Raw genomic sequence first — 19,613 nt, 5'->3', positions numbered from 1 at the left:
CGAGTGAATAAATATGTTCTTGATACAGTAAATTCAGCACTAGATAGTTTACCTTTAAAAGAGTCACCTAATCACACCAATCAATTTAGAAGTGTCCTTAGGAGGGCAATTTTGACAGTGTATTCAACACACTTACGTTAAGTCTCAATCATGTAATAGTAAATACTAAAGACTCAATATTGAAGATTAGCCTTCTTATGTTTTAATATAGTTCCACTTCTGATATAGCATTAGAAACTGTTTCCCCATTAAATAATTACATTTATACAATCTTATATAATTCTAGTTTAAAAGAATAAACAGTAAGATCTTTTCCCCCATATACTATGTGCCAACATAATTATGTAATACAATGCACAAGGTTTATATACCGCAGATGGCACTCATTAAGGGCAAGTTTTTTTTTGTTTTTTTTTTTTAAACTAATGGTTTATCTGGAATTTTGAAATTACCAAGAACTGCACTTGAAATTACAAAAAAAGCTGGTCTACACACAAACACATTGAAATAAGTAGATCTGTTCTAATTCATCCTGCATTATTTCAGTGCAGGTCTGTGCAGCCTATTTCTATTTACGTTATACTGATTCCTCCCCACACCCCGAGTTAAGGGCACTTATTTGTGACACCGCCAATCTAATTAAACCTTTCAGTGCAATGCACTGTTACAAATAAGCCACATCCACTGTTGGCAAAAAAAGATGCTACTCCATTAAAATTGATGCATAAACACAACTTTAAGTGACAAGAAGATTGGAAAAATATAAATAGGAAAATGTTTTGAAGGAACCTTGGATACTGTTCCCCTAACTAAAGATCTAGACAGAAGCCCAGTTTTAGGCACCACTGAGATCCACAAACTTGGCTACCGCTTAACCGCATAGGCACCTAGATTTTGACTGTAAAAGTTCTCTAGCCACTAAGTTTCTGCCTCTGAGCACATGCACTGCTGCATCCCTCTATGAATCAGGGTACCTAAACCCCAGTGCAATTTTCAAACCAGGGGAAGACAGACACTCCTCCTCCTGTCTGGTCTGCAGGACTCAACCTGGTAGGCATGCTCCGAGCATCCCTATTGGATTGGGCCCCATTCAAAATACTGGCAGCAGTGCAGCTTCCCATATACAGCTTTAGCCCTGTGGTTAGAGCACTTACCAGGTATGTGGGAGAGCGCGGTTTAATCCCCTTCCTTCCTCCAGCCTGATAGGGAGAAAGGATTTGAAGATGGGTCTCTAACCTCTTAGGAAAGTACCTTAATGACCAGGCTATGGGACATTTTTGTGTAGGCCTCTCCTGCTATTGTTCCGCTTTGGAGAAATACTTAAGTAGTCATTGGGCCAGAGAAAGAATGACTCTATAGCCTGGTGTGTACAGCACCCACATGGGGGGTGGAGGGGAAGATGTGGATTCAAGTCCCTCTGTTCCAATGACCAATTATCCAAAGTGGGACTACTTCAACAAGAGAGACTGAGGGATCCACCCATCAGAATATTCCATAGCTCAATGGTTAACCACTTTCCCTGAGAAGTGGGAGACCCCTGTTCAAATCATCTCCCCAACAAGAAGAGGGCGGGGGGAGAATAGAACTTGGATCTCCCACATGCCAGGAGAGTGCTCTAACAGCTGGGCTAAAATTTTTAAGGTAGGCACCACCATCTCCTCCATTTCTAGCAATAATGTCTTCGGCAACTAAGTTGTCTGACTCTAAGGCCATGTCTTCATTACAAAGCTAACTAGGTGCTGCTGCATTGAAGATTTAGCGGGTCTAATGAAGACGTGCTAAAACCGATGGGAAAGCGTGCGCGCCCGTCAATTTGCGTACTCCACTTTCCCGAGAAGAGCAAGGTAAGTCGGTGGGAGAACATCTCCCGTTGACACAGTGCAGTGTAGACACCGCTGTAAGTGGATCTAGCTATGTTGGCTTCTGTTACATTATTCACATAACTGAAGTAGCATAGCTTAGATCTATTTACTGCGGTAGTGTAGACCTGGCCTTAGAGAGGGATTCCTGGTTGTGGATTTCAAGGAGACACAGGTACTTCCCTGCAACCCAGATTTAGGTGCCTAACTCCATGAGAAGGGCAGGGACTACAACTCATCTCTCTTGTCAGCATCTGCTATTGGCTATCTTAGGCTACTTCCCATTTCCTGTGCTGGCTTTTGAGGATCCCATTCTCAAGTCCCTATCTCTTCCCATTCACTATACAAAGAGTCTAGGCACTTAACTCAGGCTTTGTCGATCCCATTGTTGTTCCATTGATTTTCTAGGTGCCTAAAAAGCTACACTGAGCATTGCAACACCTAGGTCCCCATTGTAGTTCTGGGCCTGAAAAACCAATTGATGCACGGACCCTAAAAATGGAGCAATAAGAGAAAAAAATATTTTAAAATTGCAGAGGACGTGCCAATAAAATTGACAAGGAAGATATTCAAATTTTGGTACCTCTTAAATGGGCTTGTGACCTCTTTGCACAATAGGCTACACCAGTTGAAACAAACATTCCCGTTCAGTCAAAAGGAAAAAATTGTGACTGAACAAGGCAGGGAATAAACATAAAAAAACCCTTTATTTGTATATTGTATATTTGATTTTAATTACTGCAACTTAAATAATCATGCATTACGCGGAGTTTCTTACCTCTGGGGAGGGAAGGAACTTCATAATTTGTATTATTAATGAACAAGGTACAAACAAAACTAAGCTTAACTATTACAAACTGCTTCTGTATTATTATGATGGGTGTGCCAATACAAGGGACTTAAGAAGGTATTAAAGTACTGTTAGGACATCATTAAAGAATTTATTCTCCACTTTTACCCTTTTTGAAGCTTGGATTCAGCCTCAAAATGTATGCCTTAGACTACAGAAAGAAACTAACTTATATTTGCTCTGTCTACCTTAAGTACTTATATGGCACCGATTATTGCAGTATCTGAGCACCTCACAATCTAGCCACACTCCATAAAGGGAAACTAGAATACTAGTGGTAGCAAATGTATTACAAGCATTTTTTCATTTGTTTTAATCAAATCAAAATCTGATTTCTAGATGCTAACTTGACTCCTCAGAGTCAGGTTAGAAGGGGCTGGGCACACCAAATGTGGAAATATTCTTTGCTCCTTAGAATGTCTTTTATGCTATCTCTGTCTGTCTGCGTCTATGAAACTCATATACCTCCTCCCCGGAAGGAGTTGGAAACAGCTTTCGCCCAAGGCAGGAATCAAAGTGGTGGAGGGAAACAGCAAGGATTTTGGGGGACAAGAGGACCTCACTCCAAATCCAGACAAATCCCTAAACTGATCTGCTAATTAAGTGATGAGTAAACAAAAAACATCAATCAAAATCAGGTCAATTACGTTTCCGAGATGTCAAAACCAGAGCAGAGAGCAATGATGCATGTTTTTCATCACTCCCATCAAAAAGTGTAAGGAAAGAGTTAAGATTTGGTAATGAGTCTTAGTCTCCCTTAAAAAAGGGGAGGGAGTCTGCTACTTTTGAAAGGTATCACACTGACAGTCCAGGAGACCATCAATAGAACAAATACACCATGGGCAGAGCAAGTTTCCTCACACTGCTGTCAGTGTGCCTTGACCTGAAGAAACAGACCTCTAGGGATGAATGTGGTTTATTCTCTATGCCCATTTAATCCTTTAACTCTCTACCGAGACTGCCATCAACAGTGACAATTAGTGTCAGTTGCGATGGTTTCTTTTGTAGTGTGTCCACTAGGGACTGAACTAAGACCACCCATTCTTGTATGTACGCCACCAAATAGCTTTCTGAATATCTAACAACTTTCAAATCACTACATATCTGGACTTGGGTTTGAACCAGCAATTTAGAAGTGAAAGGCCAGGAATCCCATTACCAATCTCTTAGACCAGCAGTTCTCAGCCCCACCGCAGCAGGACTGAAGCTGAACCCCACACCCAAGCAACTTAGCTTCATGGGGCCCCCTTCGGCATGGAGCCACAAGCAATTGCCCTGCTTGATACCCCATAACACTGGTCCTGGCTTTTATATGCAGAAAACACAGTTGTTGTTGTGGCACAGGTGGGCCCTGGAATGTTTATAGCATGTTGAGGGGCCGCAGAAAGAAAAAAGGTTGAGAACCTCTGTCTTAGACCACATGGACTATTCCTGCTTAACCCCAAACACTTCTATTTCCTGCTTCTGGAGGAAACAGTATGGAGGAGCTACTACTTTAATCCTAAAGCATTAAAAACAATGTTTTTACTACACTGCTCACTGTAGTGACAAACAATAAAAAGACTTGTCCACTTTTATAGCTTCTCATAAAATTTTTAAACTCTATTTCCTATCACAACTAAATGGCATCTTCTACAGCAGGGATTCTCAGCCTCTCTCTCTCTCTGAGCACCCTCAGCCCTCCCAAACATGCTATAAAAACTCCACCACCCACTTATGCCACAACAGTTTTTCTGCAATATAAAAGCCAGGACCAGCATTAGTGGGTAGCAAGCAGGGCAACTGCCCGGTGCCCCATGTCACAGAGGGCACTGTGAAGCTAAATTGCTCAGGCATCAACTTCCGCCCCGAGTAGCAGGGCTCAGGGCCCCGGGCTACAGCCCCATGCAGTGGGGCTTCAGCTTTCTGTCATGGGCCTCAGAAAGCCTAATGCTGTCCCTGCTTGACGGACCCCCTGAAACCTGCTCACTGCCCCAACCTGGTTGAGAACCACTATTCTACAGTGACACCCTATCATTTTGCCAAAACACAGTAGAATTGTTTACCGTGACTTTACACACTGTTAGAGTATAGCTAACAGATCATAAGCACTGTCTGATTTATTACAAACTGTAAATTAAAAAAAAAACCTCACTTCAATTACACTTGTAAAATGAGAGTTTAAAAATACATTGAGTCATGCTCTATCTTTGCTTATGGTATGGAGGCAAGTGTGATTTATAATGAATTTTTATTAAGGACTACAAGCTTGAGAAGACTACTTCTCAGAACTGAGATAAAAGGAGGGTCGGTTCAGAGTTTAAGAAATGGTTTACAAATAAATTATTGGGAAAAGATTTATACATTTTATAGTAGTTATCCTTTTACAAATAATCAGTTTGATCAAAATATTTTATCAAGGATACCACTGTACCAACTGGAAACTAATATTTCCTTAATTCTAAGGCTCTGAGTTTGCTTCTCAAGGTACAAATAATCAGAACTCTATATTTAATAACAGAACATACCACTGAAGTATGCAAAGTTGCCACATAGCATATAATTGAATGCACAATGAAAATACTGCCTTAAGACAGAATAGCTAGAATACAAAAGAGTTTCTCGAAATATGCATTAGAAGGAATAATCTAACAATAACATTAGCATTTCACTAAGAGACACTGGAAGGTGTTTGACTAAAAAAAAGGGGGGGGGGGTTAAAGGAATTTGCTCATCTTCCTTTTCCCTAAAACCACTGACTCCATCAATCCTGCCCCCACCATACTGTCCCCAGCATACAACCGCCACACACAAAACAAGAGTTTGTTCAGCTATCCCGAAGGAATATGTCTTACTCTGAAACGAGAAAATCACTGGGTTCTTTTCAGGAATTTTAAGAAGCAGCTTGAAGAGTAATGGAGTATCGAAGATCACCAGTTTATACAGTAGTTTGATCAAAAACATGTTTCCCCTATTTCCTTATGGAGTTTAAATTAGATGGGCATGAGAAACTGATCCAGACACTACTTCACAGGAGAAATTTCAAGTAGCTTAGGGAAATTAGTTTACTGTGCTTTAGAAGTAAAAACAGTGTTGTCCCTACATGCCACATAAACTACATTATTGAAAATTGATTTCTTATTCTTCAGGCACTTATTCAAGAGCCCAGACTTGAAATAAAACTTTGAAATAAAAACTTTATGGTGATCCATTGGTTTAATTTCAGCTTTGTTTCAGGTAGGAAACTTTCATATGGATGATAGGAACCCAATATTTCCGTTCGTTTTGTGACAGCATCTCTTAACTGCTTTGATAGCTGAAGGAAATAAATCAAATGCAAAACCTATTTCAATTCACTGTTCTTTTGATTTTTCTCTTATGCCTCCACCTTAAAGACAACGATTTGCTCTTTTTCTCCCTCCTCACATCCCCATTACTTATCTCTAAATCTTCTCCACACCTTTGTTTCAGTCTCTGCTCAGTTTATATTTGGCTGATTCACACACTCCCCTTCTCTCTTTTCTAGTCACCTTTCTCCTATTCTATTCTCACCTCCCGCAACATCACACATGCACAGATACTCCAGCACACCGTGCTCAACCACAGGACTGTTTTTATGGGTTTTGGGGTGGCCAGTGACCCAATTCTTTGGATTCTACCAGTAAGTTATCTAATTTAAAATAAAGGGGGTGGAGGTTGGAGAAGGAAGAACAGGAAGGAAATCACGACACAAACCCCAGCTTTATTTACTGGATTTGCATACATGGTGAAGGTTATTTCAGAGAAAGAAATATGAGATTAGCATGGAGTCTAAGGATACATCTACACTGCATTTTAAAATCCACGGCAGCATATCTCAGAGCCCAGATCTACAGATTTGGGCTCAGAGATTACACTACAGCACTAAAAACAGCATTGTAGATGTTGTGGGTCAGGCAAGAAAGACCACCCCTCTCCATGGGCTCCACTAGCCCAAGCCACAGCTTCTATACTGCTGTTTTTAGTGTAGTGCTGGCTCAAGTTTGCAGACCTGGGCTCTTACACACTCTGCCATGGGTTTGAAAATGCAGAAAATGCCCTAAAGGGCCTCAAAATTCAAGGAACACAGAGCTGCAGGTTCCATAACCTTTAATGTAGGGTCACAGAGTTTGGGTCTACATTTGCACTTCTAATATTTCTATTTGTTTGTGTGAGAAAGAACAAAATCAAGATCATGCTCCTATAGCACTGCAGAAAGACACAGACAGAAGTAGTAAAAATGTACATCACTGAACTAGGCAAATATGACTACTACATAGGAGGAGCATGTACTGTAAATTGAATAATAAGATGCTATTGTTGTGGAGTCCATTTTTTGACTATAGCTACACTAACAATTTGTAACTGACCCCATCTCCCTATTAAATCTTAGCTGCAGATTTCCTAGTTTTGTTATCAATTTCACTGACATCGCAACCCACATAAACAAGATTTGAAAGAAACATTCCCCATTTTTTAATTTCCTTGCTTTATGGTACTTCTTTATCCAAATATCTGAAGTATGTCCGACCACCAAATTAGCAGTGGAAGTTGAGGGAGGTTTTTTAAAACAATGATTTGGGCATAGTCTAGTGTAATATCTGATACATCATTTGCTGAACAACTACTGCATTCTACCCTTACAGGAGAACAGACTTCATCTGATGGCTCTGTACCTCTAAATACTATGATCCTAAAAATCTCTAAACAACTGAAATAGTATGCAAAACCAGCTGAAATTTTACTGTCAGAAATCATTTATCACTGTAACAATTACTACAAATTCTGTACTCAGTGTGTCAGGTCTGGGACACCTTTTGTATTTGTGACACTGCATTAATAGTCAGGAAGTGAGTATATTTATAGAAATTTAAACATTACTATAAACTATTCATTTGTCTCAGTTTATATTTTGAAGAAACTGACCAGGCTGCAGTCACATTTTAAAAGGGTTCCCCTTAGCTGTGTTACTAACACCATGTTCGTGAACTGAATACAAAAAAATTAAAAATCTCTGTTATTTCTGCTATGTTCCCACGCTTCGCAATTCACTTAAGTATATTTTTAGTTCCATACACCAGCACAATGCTTGGGTTTAAATAATTAGTGAAAATGTTACTATTTAATAGAAGATTTAGTAACATTTTAAAATATTTCTAGTTTTAGGTCCAAGCTACTTGATAACAGCAAGTGGATAATAGCCTATTTTGAGAAATTACATTCCTACTCCGCTATAATGAACTTGGGACACTTCTAAGCTGCTCCTCAACATTCTCTGATTTAGACATTTTTGCAAAATGCTTTAGAAGTAATGAAACAGCTTATGTTTAAAGTGCTTTTAATGGAAACAGTCATAACAAATGTAATCAGCAAGTGTCAAACTGTACCCAAGGCTCATTTTGGAGAGAGATGTCAATACAACATATGACAACTGAATGTTTTAAATTTGAGGAAGTATAGTTTTTGACCAAGTTGACAAAATTAAGAGATGCTTTTTAAAAATAATGCATTATTTATGCTGGATATCTAATAGAAGGTGACTTCTAAATGTTTTTGAAGAGATGAAAAAAAATAGGACAGCTTTAAAAATGTACCAAATACTCAAAAACAAAAAACCTAGGACGAAGGGAAGGAAGCTTTCAGCATGTGTTTAAGAAATGTCAGATTAGAAGTTCAGTTTATTCACAAAAAAATTCCTTGGCTATACTACAAATACCACTTTGGATTACCGGAATTGAACATCTTAAAAATCTAATTTGTTTTATCACTAGATCTACTGTTGGCAAAGACAGCGACATGAGAAAAGGTAATAGAGCAGAGTAGTCAGTTTCATTTTTATTTATAACTGATATCTGGAAAATTTTACTGGCAGGCTCTTGGGCACCATGTTGCAATGTTTGGGTTGCAACCACGAATGGAGAATGTTCATTTTAAATGTTTCCACTGGAATTATTAAAACACAAAATTAACTCATGGAAACACTGGCCTTCAGTTTGACAAAAAGCTTGGTTTTTACATAGCTGTAGGGACAATTTAGCTTCACAGGGTCCCTTTAACTTCAAAAAGGGACTTTTCATCACCTTGCAGCCCCATTTTTGCTGGCTACTGTTTGGTGCAACCTCACAGCACGCGTTCTGTTGGTGACATCACACTCAGTATAGAATCCCATTGTAAACAAAGCATGTTCTTATATACAATAATGCTTTAGTGTCTAAAAATTTAGGGTTTGCAATATAGATATTTTTTAAAAAGTCTTTGAAGCCCGTGAAATAGTATACAGAAAATACTTAGATATGGGCCTGCTTCAGTGCACAGCAGAGTCCTCGTAGAGTAGGAGAACACCTGCAGTAGTGTCACCAACTAAAAGAAAAATGCAAGATGTGTTAAATGTAATGCCCCCATTTCTTTGGTAATTTGGCACATCACATTTAAGTTATTTTAATTTTTATACTCCAAAACAATCTCTGCAACTCATCTTTTGTCTTGAAATTCTTTATAAAAAGATCTATTGGAAATGTAGGAGAGAGAGAAAAAAACCTCAGTTATAGACCTGCTATGGGTTCTAGACAGCGCATCCAGAAACAAATTTTAATCAAGACAGAGGATACACTATAATAAAATTCTTGTACCAAGGCCACAATCACAGTTCACTGAATCAAGTTTAAACTCATAATAAAAATCTTTCCAAAAAGGGTCCCTTTAAAAAGTGAGATCTTATGTCTATTACAAACTTTTTAAACTGTAGAATTTCTAAGCCAATTACTTGCAATGAATGGCAGATTCAACAGTGATGGGCACTGAAGAAAAAACAAACCTTAATTTTCCATATCAACATATCAAATATTCATAAAATTCAAGAGCTGAATGATTAGAGACAGAGGAGAACCCTTAAACAGGTAACTAATTTGCACATATTCTGCATATTTTTATATATGCATGCTATTCAGCACCTTTGATTCTTTAGCCTGTGGGGTTGTCTATTATGACAGCTAAGCCCCCATCTATGCTTTCCAACTCATCTGCAGAACTATCACTACTAGATGCCACCTCCCCAACAAGGTTTCCTTCTAATTATGCATCAAGACTGTACGTGATAATTACAGCACTTACAGTCACTTACACATTGCTAAATAGCATGCGATCCTTCCCTCGTATTACATCAAGCATATGAAAAGTAGCTATTTGTCCCTTATTAAAAAGGGGTGAAGGAAGGAAACTACTTATCCTATAATCTGAAATACAGCCAAGACTGGGAGAGAGGAAGGTTAGGTGTAAAACAACCCAAACCAAAACAGATCATCCCAGCTGAATTAAGTTCTTGACAACATTGGCTCCACGTCTAGTTGGCAGCCGGTATCAAGTGGAGTGCCCCAAGGGTCAGTCCTGGGGCCGGTTTTGTTCAATATCTTCATAAATGATCTGGAGGATGGTGTGGATTGCACTCTCAGCAAGTTTGCAGATAACACTAAACTGGAAGGAGAGGTAGATACGCTGGAGGGTAGGGATAGGATACAGAGAGACCTAGACAAATCAGAGGATTGGGCCAAAAGAAATCTGATGAGGTTCAACAAGGACAAGTGCAGAGTCCTGAACTTAGGACGGAAGAATACCATGCACCGCTACAGACTAGGGACCGAATGGCTAGGCAGCAGTTCTGCAGAAAAGGACCTAGGGGTTACGGTGGACAAGAAGCTGGATATGAGTCAACAGTGTACCCTTGTTGCCAAGAAGGCCAATGGCATTTTGGGATGTATAAGTAGGGGCATTGCCAGCAGATTGAGGGACGTGATCGTTCCCCTCTATTCGACACTGGTGAGGCCTCATCTGGAGTACTGTGTCCAGTTTTGGGCCCCACACTACAAGAAGGATGTGGAAAAATTGGAAAGAGTCTAGGGAGGGCAACAAAAATGATTAGGGGACTGGAACACCTGACTTATGAGGAGAGGCTGAGGGAACTGGGAATGTTTAGTCTGTGGATGAGAAGAATGAGGGGGGATTTGATAGCTGCTTTCAACTACCTGAAAGGGGGTTCCAAAGAGGATGGATCTAGACTGTTCTCAGTGGTAGTAGATGACAGAACAAGGAGTAATGGTCTCAAGTTGCAGTGGGGGAAGATTTAGGTTGAATATTAGGAAAAACTTTTTCACTAGGAGAGTGGTGAAACACTGGAATGCATTACCTAGGGAGGTGGTAGAATCTCCTTCCTTCGAAGTTTTTTTGGTCAGGCTTGACAAAGCCCTGGCTTGGATGATTTAATTGGGGATCGGCCCTGCTTTGAGCAGGGGGTTGGACTAGATGACCTCCTGAGGTCCCTTCCAACTCTGATATTCTATGATCAAAAAGTGAAATCCTCTGTTTAGGCACAGGTTTGGAAACCTGTTCATTAGGCTAAACACATCACCTTCCACATCCAAAAACAAAACAAAAACAATTATAGGAAGATCAGAGCTCTCAATGCTTCTTTCCCAGATTCTCTGTATAACCCTGCCATAACACTTGGTAATTTACCCATTGATGACAACGGGTCTCACCAATAGGGAAGTTTCCTGTTCTAGAGAATGCTTTTGATAACCCTTAACTACCACAGCAGATACTCATGTGCACAGATAGCTTACTAATGAAATTAGATCCCCCGCCCCAATCAATAACTCAAACCCAAGCTCCTTGTTAGACAACACAGAATGCTATCCATTTAAGATTCTAATATTCTTTAGCCTACCTCTAGCAACTCAAGACCAAACAACAAAAAAATTGCAAACTGTTCTTCATTCAGTCCCACTGTGCTTTGTTGCCATTTTAAGCCACACTGCAAGAGCATATATTTAACATCATCACACAAAGTAAACACATTCATAAAGATAGTACAAACTTAAGGATAGAATGCCATTGAAAGTTATGGAGAAATCCTATTTGGAATTTCTCCAAAAACTCTTAAGGATTCTGAATATGGAAGAATGAACATGCACAGATTAAATGTAAACATCTTAAAACATGTTGAGACTATAGATGCACATGAACAAGTTATGTTGAGATTCTCACAGAAATTGTGGTTCAGTCCCCATGTGCATAAGTAGTAGCATGTGTACTGGAGGGAGAAGATGAAACCTTACTAGCGAAAGGTTAAAACCAAAAATTGCCTTTCACATGAACCGTTGTATCTTGTCTCCCATCTACAGAATGCCTCATATCAGAGCACTGCCCTCCTCCAAACAGACTGCGGAGCTCCAAACTTTGGAACGCCCTCCACCCTCCCCACACACGCTTTATAGGATCAGCAGAAGAAACTTCACTCTTATCCTTATCCTCATAGCTGCTCAGTATTGAAAAGCTACACTCAAATGTTCTTCCCCACCCTACAAGCTACCAGGAGAAGAGGTTGGAAAGAAGAGAACTGTTTCCTTCCTGTACCACTAAAGGATTTTTTGGGTTTAGTGTCAGCAGGAAAGTTAGTTCCCTTCCTCCAAAGTTGTGTTATTGTATTTTATTTTAATAAATCAAACGTTTATGATATAGAACATGACAGCTCTGGTTGCTGAAAGGAAATAAAAAGTTATTTTTAATTAGTGCATTTAATCTTTAACAAAGATGAATTCATGTAGTTTTATTTCAATTGCAGTCCCTCTCCCTAAAAATAAGGGAAACGAAATATAAATGTGCAGTGTGAAATTTAACTGTTTTCATATGTTTATGTAGTCAACGTGTAATTCATAAAAACATGGAATGTCTGTTTAATTAAAATGCATCTGTCTTAATTACAAAAATGCACAACTGCAAATAGGCATGCATATTTCTGTGCATGCATGTGCCTGTGTGTATTACAAGCACCATGTCTTGGGAGTCACAAAGCTTAGTGGAAAGTTATATACTCCATATGTAGAAAAGGAGTTCAGTTATTTCTAAAATTAAAAATTACATTCAAATACATTAAAGGTACTTGCCTTTATTAAGAATTAAGTGCTTAGGACATTTGAAGTTTTCAGATTAATTTGTTTGAATTGTCAGAGTGCAAAGATGCATGCAAGGTTGTAAAAAAACAAGAAAGGGACGTTTTTTCATATGGATAGCTGAAAAACAACCAAATGGGATTATCTCTCATGTCTGCCCACTATTTCCCCAAAGTTATATATAGATTGTATTAGCATAAAAAAAATCATCTCAGGAAAAAGAGAGAGTCCCTCAAGCATAATTGTATACATTTGTTATGAAATAGATTTATTAGTGATATCAGACAATTCCGTCACTGACATTTATTCATTGAATCCAAAACATATGATATATATAAAAAAATTAACTGGCACAAAGATATGTTACCATATCCTTAATTATTTCCCCCCACCTCCAAAAGAGTGTATGTGCTTCCGAAAAAACAGAAAGGCAAAAAAGGACACTTGGAAGAGAGATTATGAACAAAAACTCTTCTAAAGTGACTGAAAATCTACAACACAGCTAATTAGGTTCCAGCTTCTAACACAATAGTGGGTATACCATGGTCTGTTATCAAGTATATAGCCAACGGCACCAGACAATACAACCCCACATTCAATTTAATTACAGCCCATGGCTTTTGCAGAAGTGGTGTGTTTCAAAGGGTTTAAGCACTCATTTATTTCTAGACCTACATGAAATAAGGCAGCTCACTGTCATACAGACTCACCAATTAGACTCAACAGTTTCTGATCTCTTGCTCTCTGGAAGGAGAACAGTGGGCAACGAGAAGCCTTTTACAGCACAATCCCACAAGCTTTTTAAAAAGCTTTCGGCTTCCTGTAACATTAAAAGTTTGTGCATTTCAGCTTTGATGTTCACAGAACAAGAGTACTGACTTAATCATTTCAGATTCTATAGAAGAGTAAAAAAAGCTTTGTCAATGCAACACTCTAGTCATGATGCTCTTTTCTTTCCTTGATTGTATCAAAAAGGTCATCTGTCTGATTTATACAAAATTGATTTCTTGTTGCTTCTTATCAAAGTCTTCTGAAGACTTGCCCCATGAAAGTCTACAATAGCTCATTTTGATCAAATGGCATGATGCAATTAGCAGAAAAGCCTGGTCAACTCCTACTTTTTATCGGGCTGTCAATTAAATCGCAGTTAACTCACGCAACTAAAAAAATTAATCACAATTAAAAAAAATTAACCGTGATTAATCGCGCTGTTAAACAATAGAATACCAATTGAAATTTATTACATATTTTGGATGTTTTTCTACATTTTCAAATATATCGATTTCAATTACAACACAGAATACGAAGTGTTCAGTGCTCGCTTTATATTATTTTTTATTACCAATATCTGCACTGTAAAAATGATAAAAGAAATAGTATTTTTCAGTTCACCTCATACAAGTCTTGCAGTGCAATCTCAATCACAGAAGTGCAACTTACAAGTGTAGTTTTTTTGTTAAAAAACTGCACTCAAAAACAAAACAATGTAAAACTTTAGCGCCTACAAGTCCACTCAGTCCTACTTCTTGTTCAGCCAATCGCTAAGAGAAACAAGTTTGTTTACATTTATGGGAGATAATGCTGCCCACTTAGTCACCTAATGTCTGTTTTCACTTTTCACATGGCACTGTTGTAGATGGCATCACAAGATATTTACATGCCAGATGTGCTAAAGATTCATATGCCTCTTCATGCTTCAGCCATCGTTCCAGATGACATGCTTCCATGCTGATGACGCTCATTAAAAAAAAAATGCATTAATTAAATTTGTGACTGAACTCCGTGGGGGAGAATTGCATGCCCCTTGCTCTGTTTTACCTGCATTCTGCCATATATTTCATGTTATAGCAGTCTCGGTTGATGACCAGGCACGTTTGTTTTAAGAACACTTTCATTGCAAATTTCACAAAATGCAATGAAGATAACAATGTGAAATTTCTAAAGATAGCTACAGCACTCGACCCAAGATTTAAGAATCTGAAGTGCCTTCCAAAATCTGAGAGGGACAAATTGTGGAGCAAGCTTTCAGAAGTCTTAAAAGAGCAACACACTGATGCAGAAACTACAGAACCCAAACCACCAAAAAAGAAAGTCAACCTTCTGCTGGTGGCATCTGACTCAGATGATGAACATAAACTATTACTTACAGTTTAATAATTAATAAATAATTAATTATTAATTACTATCCTTGCAATAAAGCCCATTGCCAACTGTGTCCACATATCTATTCAGAGGACACCATCACAGGGCCTAATCACATCAGCCACACTATCAGAGGCTCGTTCACCTGCACATCTACCAATGTGATATATGCCATCTTGTGCCAGCAATGCCCCTCTGCCATGTACATTGGTCAAATTGGACAGTCTCTACGTAAAAGAATAAAATGGACACAAATCAGATGTCAAGAATTATAACATTCAAAAACCAGCTGGAGAACACTTCAATCTCTCTGGTCACTCGATTACAGACCTAAAAGTGGCAATTCTTCAACAAAAAAACTTCAAAAACAGACTCCAATGAGAGACTGCTGAATTGAAATTAATTTGCAAACTGGATACAATCAACTTAGGCTTGAATAGAGAGTGGGAGTGGATGGGTCATTGCACAAAGTAAACCTATTTCCCCACGTTTATTCTCCCCCTCCCCCCATTCCGCAGACGTTCTTGTCAACTGCTGGAAATGGCCCACCTTGATTATCACTACAAAAGGTTCCCCCGCTGGTAACAGCTCACCTTAAGTGATCACTCTCTTGTTACAGGTTTCAGAGTAGCAGCCATGTTAGTCTGTATGCGCAAGAAGAAAAGGAGTACTTGTGGCACCTTAGAGACAAACAAATTTATTTGAGCAGAAGCTTTCGTGAGCTACAGCTCACTTCATCGGATGCCCCGATGCATCCAATCTTGTCTTTTTTTTTTTTATTATTATTATTATTATTAATAAAGTAGTGCCTGGAGTCCCAGTACCATTGTACTATGCACTGTACTAACATATACCAAAGCAAGGGCCCTGCTCTGAAGAGCCTACATTCTAAGTGGCTTTGTTATCTTATATGCTTGTACAGCATCCAGCACAATGAGGCTTTGGTTTTACTATGGTACAAACAAATTTTAAAGCAAACAGAATTATTTTTCCACTTTTATAGTAATGTTATATTTCTAAGTTTCAAGAATTAAACCAAGTAGATAGGTTCTTAACCAAAAATGAACCAAAAACCCCAGACAGACTTATCAGCTGTGTCTGCTGCATACTTAAGGAGATAAAGTACTTCACCCCCCCGCGCTTGCCTTTTCAGAACTTGAAATCAGAACCAGCTTTCTAATTCTGTCAACATATGGCTTTTCTCTGAAGCATTTAAGGCAATGAAAACTCTCATGCTCCATAAAAGAAAGCTAGCCCTGGTTTCAACTTTGAAAGCCTGATGAACACTTGCAACATAGAGTGATGACAAACACAAACACTGCTCATGCTTTAACTATTATAAGTTTGATAGGATTTATATTTTGATATTTATGGAATTCCTCAGAAGTACCTAGAACACAACTATGCTACAGAACCATCATAGCAGAAGCTTTTTCTGAAATGATGGGTAATTCCCCCCCAGGCAGAAGCCGATCTGTTTTTCTTAGATCTCTTTTTGGCTATTATAACTGTACTAAGTTCAGTATGTATCAAGTCTATAAATCTCAACAGCTACCACATTGCAACATCAAAAGCTTAAACTTCAGCTATTATTCATCTTTCAATAATACTAGAGATGAACAACAGCTAAATTACATCCCTCTGTCATCAACTTCAGCTGAAGTACTGTTGTTAGTGGCAGGAAAATTGCTACGCTTCAGAGCAAATAAAGACTGAAGTGAAGGTGGTGGCACGATGGTACGGTAGTGTATGTTTAAAATATACTGTATAATGTCTCTCAGGACTGCAACCTAAAGCAATAGCTGGATCAAAATGTGTCAAGACGAACACTTAATGTACCTTTCCCTGGCTCAGGAGGAGGCTCCTACAGCAGTTCTGCAAACAGCACTAAAAGACATCTCAGGGTTAAGAAGAAAGACGAAGCAGCAATGATAATCCATAAAATTAATAGCCTTATCAAATTCTGAACTAAATAAATTAAATAAATCCAGTTTAATACTTTTGTTTCACTCCTCTTTTATATCTTGCTTAAAGTCACTAACGCTATGAAAAACACACACATACACAGCACAAACACACTGTAACCCAGTTTTCATGGTGGGCCAGATTCTGCCACTTATTCACACTGAGTCGTACCTTATGCCACTAGGGAGGCAGAATCTGTCCCTTTATGAATAAACTCATAATAGAGGTCAATAACAGCAGTCTGCAATTGTCAAGTTGACAAATATTACTGATTTCTTGATAACAATGGACTTCAGTGTCACACCGCTTGAGGAGATCTACTCAGTTAATAAGGCCTAGAAAGTCTTTTTTTTTTTTTTTTATAAGCAATAATGATGGAGGGCCAGGGCATTTCCTGGGGATTAATGACCAGCTGGGATAGCTGATGGTTTGAAGCGATGCCTCGGGCCATTAACCCGAGCCAGTCATTAATTTCCCCAGGAAATACCCTGGACCTCAATCATTATAGCTATATTATACAAAAGTAGCTAAAGGAGAAAAAGTTTAACATTGACTTTCTATTTAAAAATGGCGGGGAAAAAAAAATTCTATCCCACATTTACAAAGCAACGGTATATTTTCATTCTGTGATATGTCCCATAAGAAAAAAAAAAACAAACACAACTGCTCATTCCAGCATCAGTTGGAACAGCAAACTTCCCCCAACTATCAGTAAGGATTTAAATTAATCAGTTTTGTAAAGAAAGCAAAATGAGTCTTTTCTTCAGAAGCGAGTGTGTAGTTTGTTCACCATTAGATGAGCTATACAAGGATGAATTGGACGTTCCCATATAATTACTTCAAAATTGACGCTAACGTTGTCACTGAGTTCTCATTTTCTTTCTTGATATAGTCAAGAAAGAAAACAAACATCTACTTTATATATTTCTGTCTTAATAGCCTGGCTTTTTGTCTGTAATTGTCATTGGTATTAAAAAAAAACAAAAAAACAAGACAGTACAGCACTTACATAAAGCTTACCTAAGGGGAAGTTTAAGTATTATAAGCAGCAGTAGAAATTTCAAGATATGGCCTGGTATCAAACTATACAGTATTATGACTCAAAGATAACTACATTAACTAAGACGAATAAAGTGGCCCATCTTGATAAAAGTAAAAGTGTGTTTAACCATAAACATCTGTCTGTCAAGCTCAGTTGCCTTATTCCCTTTGTCTCTTCCTTACTCATGTACACAGAGCTATTCTAAACTAAAATACCTTTAAATTTTTAAAATCTTTCCAAGTCATAAGCCAATGAATGGGTAAGTTTACAGTTAAAATATAGTGAAGAGAGTTAGCTTATATCTGAAATAATAAGCTAAAACAAAAACACTATCTGCTCATAATCAACCCTCTAAGCTATTCAAAGACACCAGATATACACAGCAGGAGATCAAACTACAGTACTGCACTCAAGTGACCAAAACCCCCCACTAGTAAGGAGAGGTCACATTTATTTTAGACAACATAAATACTATAATTCACAGAAAGATTCTTTTTTTCAATTAGCCTTCAGGCTGGTTGATTAGCTGGCAAACTGTTTGAAAGGGTCAGTTTGTCCAGAACTGGTATTTCCACTTTGAAAACTGCTCAGGCATGTCATATACCTGTGTTCACTGAACACTGCTCTTTCAGGCCTATGACTGAGATGATTATTGCTTGACACCAGAATGTCAGAGGGTGTTTTGTAATCACCTACTGCAGCTAGCATTAAAAGTATTGCCCGAAACATAGTATTTTACAGAGTGCAACATAACTGAAGAAAGTTTTACAGATTTAGTTAGAATGAATTCCTACTTCCAACTCAACAGAAAAAGTATTCTTCGGTATATCTTTTAATTAAGAGTCCTAAGGTAACTTTGGGTTTAAACCCACCAAGAAAATCAACAGGAAAGGATTGGGAGAAGGGGGAATGTGTATAGGTGGAAGGGTTGTTGATGCATACACCAAAACCTATACCTATTCAATGGTTCTGACAAGGCTAATTTGCTTACATGAAACATACCTACCCAATCTCATCTCCTTCCACAGTTACACTATGGCTAACTCAAGGAATTTTGCTGTTGCTATATATTTTGACATTATCGAATGCTGTCTATTTTGACGCAATGGTAACTAATGCAACTGTGCAACTAAAGCCAATTTACTTTTTTTAAATAATGGTTGCCAGGAAACAGAGCTATTTTAATAAACACACACAAGATGAATGCAATTGTCACATTAACTCTCTTGAAAACTTCTACAGTTTAAAATTACACCCTCTTTACTAAGGTGTAATTGAGTATTTTCTTGACTGGTTCCTGCATTTATGAGGTTATTTAAACAACTCACTAGCACATCAAGATCATGCATGCTAATTATCTTTCAAATTCTTATTTAATATTTTGACTTGATTTATGTAAAACTCACACCTACTGTAAAAAGAAAGCAGGAGCCTGCACAGTCCATTTACTAATCCTATCGTTCTGGGAACACAATTCTAAACTTTAGCTTAGGAGTGATTTGGGATTTCATACCTCCTTCTCACAAGGAAGGTGATTAACTCTAAGCTTGCTCTAAGTCACAGAGAGCCCAAACTTGCAGCTTTAACATCAGAAATCAGGAATCAGTGCAACTACTTAGAGAGCTCCATGGGGGGCGGGGAATGGGGGGCGGGGCGCGCTAAGAGCACGGAAGTTTAGTAACTTGCAACAAGACTATTTCATGCCTGTACAGTGAGACTTGCACTAGAAGGTCAAAGAGGCAGCAGCTGCCTGTCTGAAGTGTCCCAGGGTGCGCAGCGTGCTTTGGTCCTTGCAAAGGGGTCTGGTGTTGGCT

General features: G+C 38.4%; 1 protein-coding gene across 5 annotated transcripts in view; it reads right to left on the bottom strand.

The window, feature by feature from the left end:
• Nucleotides 1-19,613, bottom strand: part of KCTD1 (potassium channel tetramerization domain containing 1) — a 145,587-nt gene that overhangs the window by 76,790 nt on the left and 49,184 nt on the right. The window contains exon 1 of one of the 5 annotated variants that reach the window (XM_073331340.2): nucleotides 19,313-19,380. The exons of the other annotated variants lie outside the window; for them this stretch is intronic. The gene's annotated coding sequence lies outside the window, so the exon portion shown is untranslated. Of the gene's footprint in view, nucleotides 1-19,312; nucleotides 19,381-19,613 lie in introns of those variants that run through there. 5 annotated transcript variants of the gene reach the window in all.

Source organism: Lepidochelys kempii, chromosome 2, assembly GCF_965140285.1.
Source record: "Lepidochelys kempii isolate rLepKem1 chromosome 2, rLepKem1.hap1, whole genome shotgun sequence".
Classification (NCBI taxonomy): domain Eukaryota; kingdom Metazoa; phylum Chordata; order Testudines; family Cheloniidae; genus Lepidochelys; species Lepidochelys kempii.
Note: the sequence above shows the minus strand (reverse complement) of the source record. Positions and strands in the feature narration are given on the sequence as shown.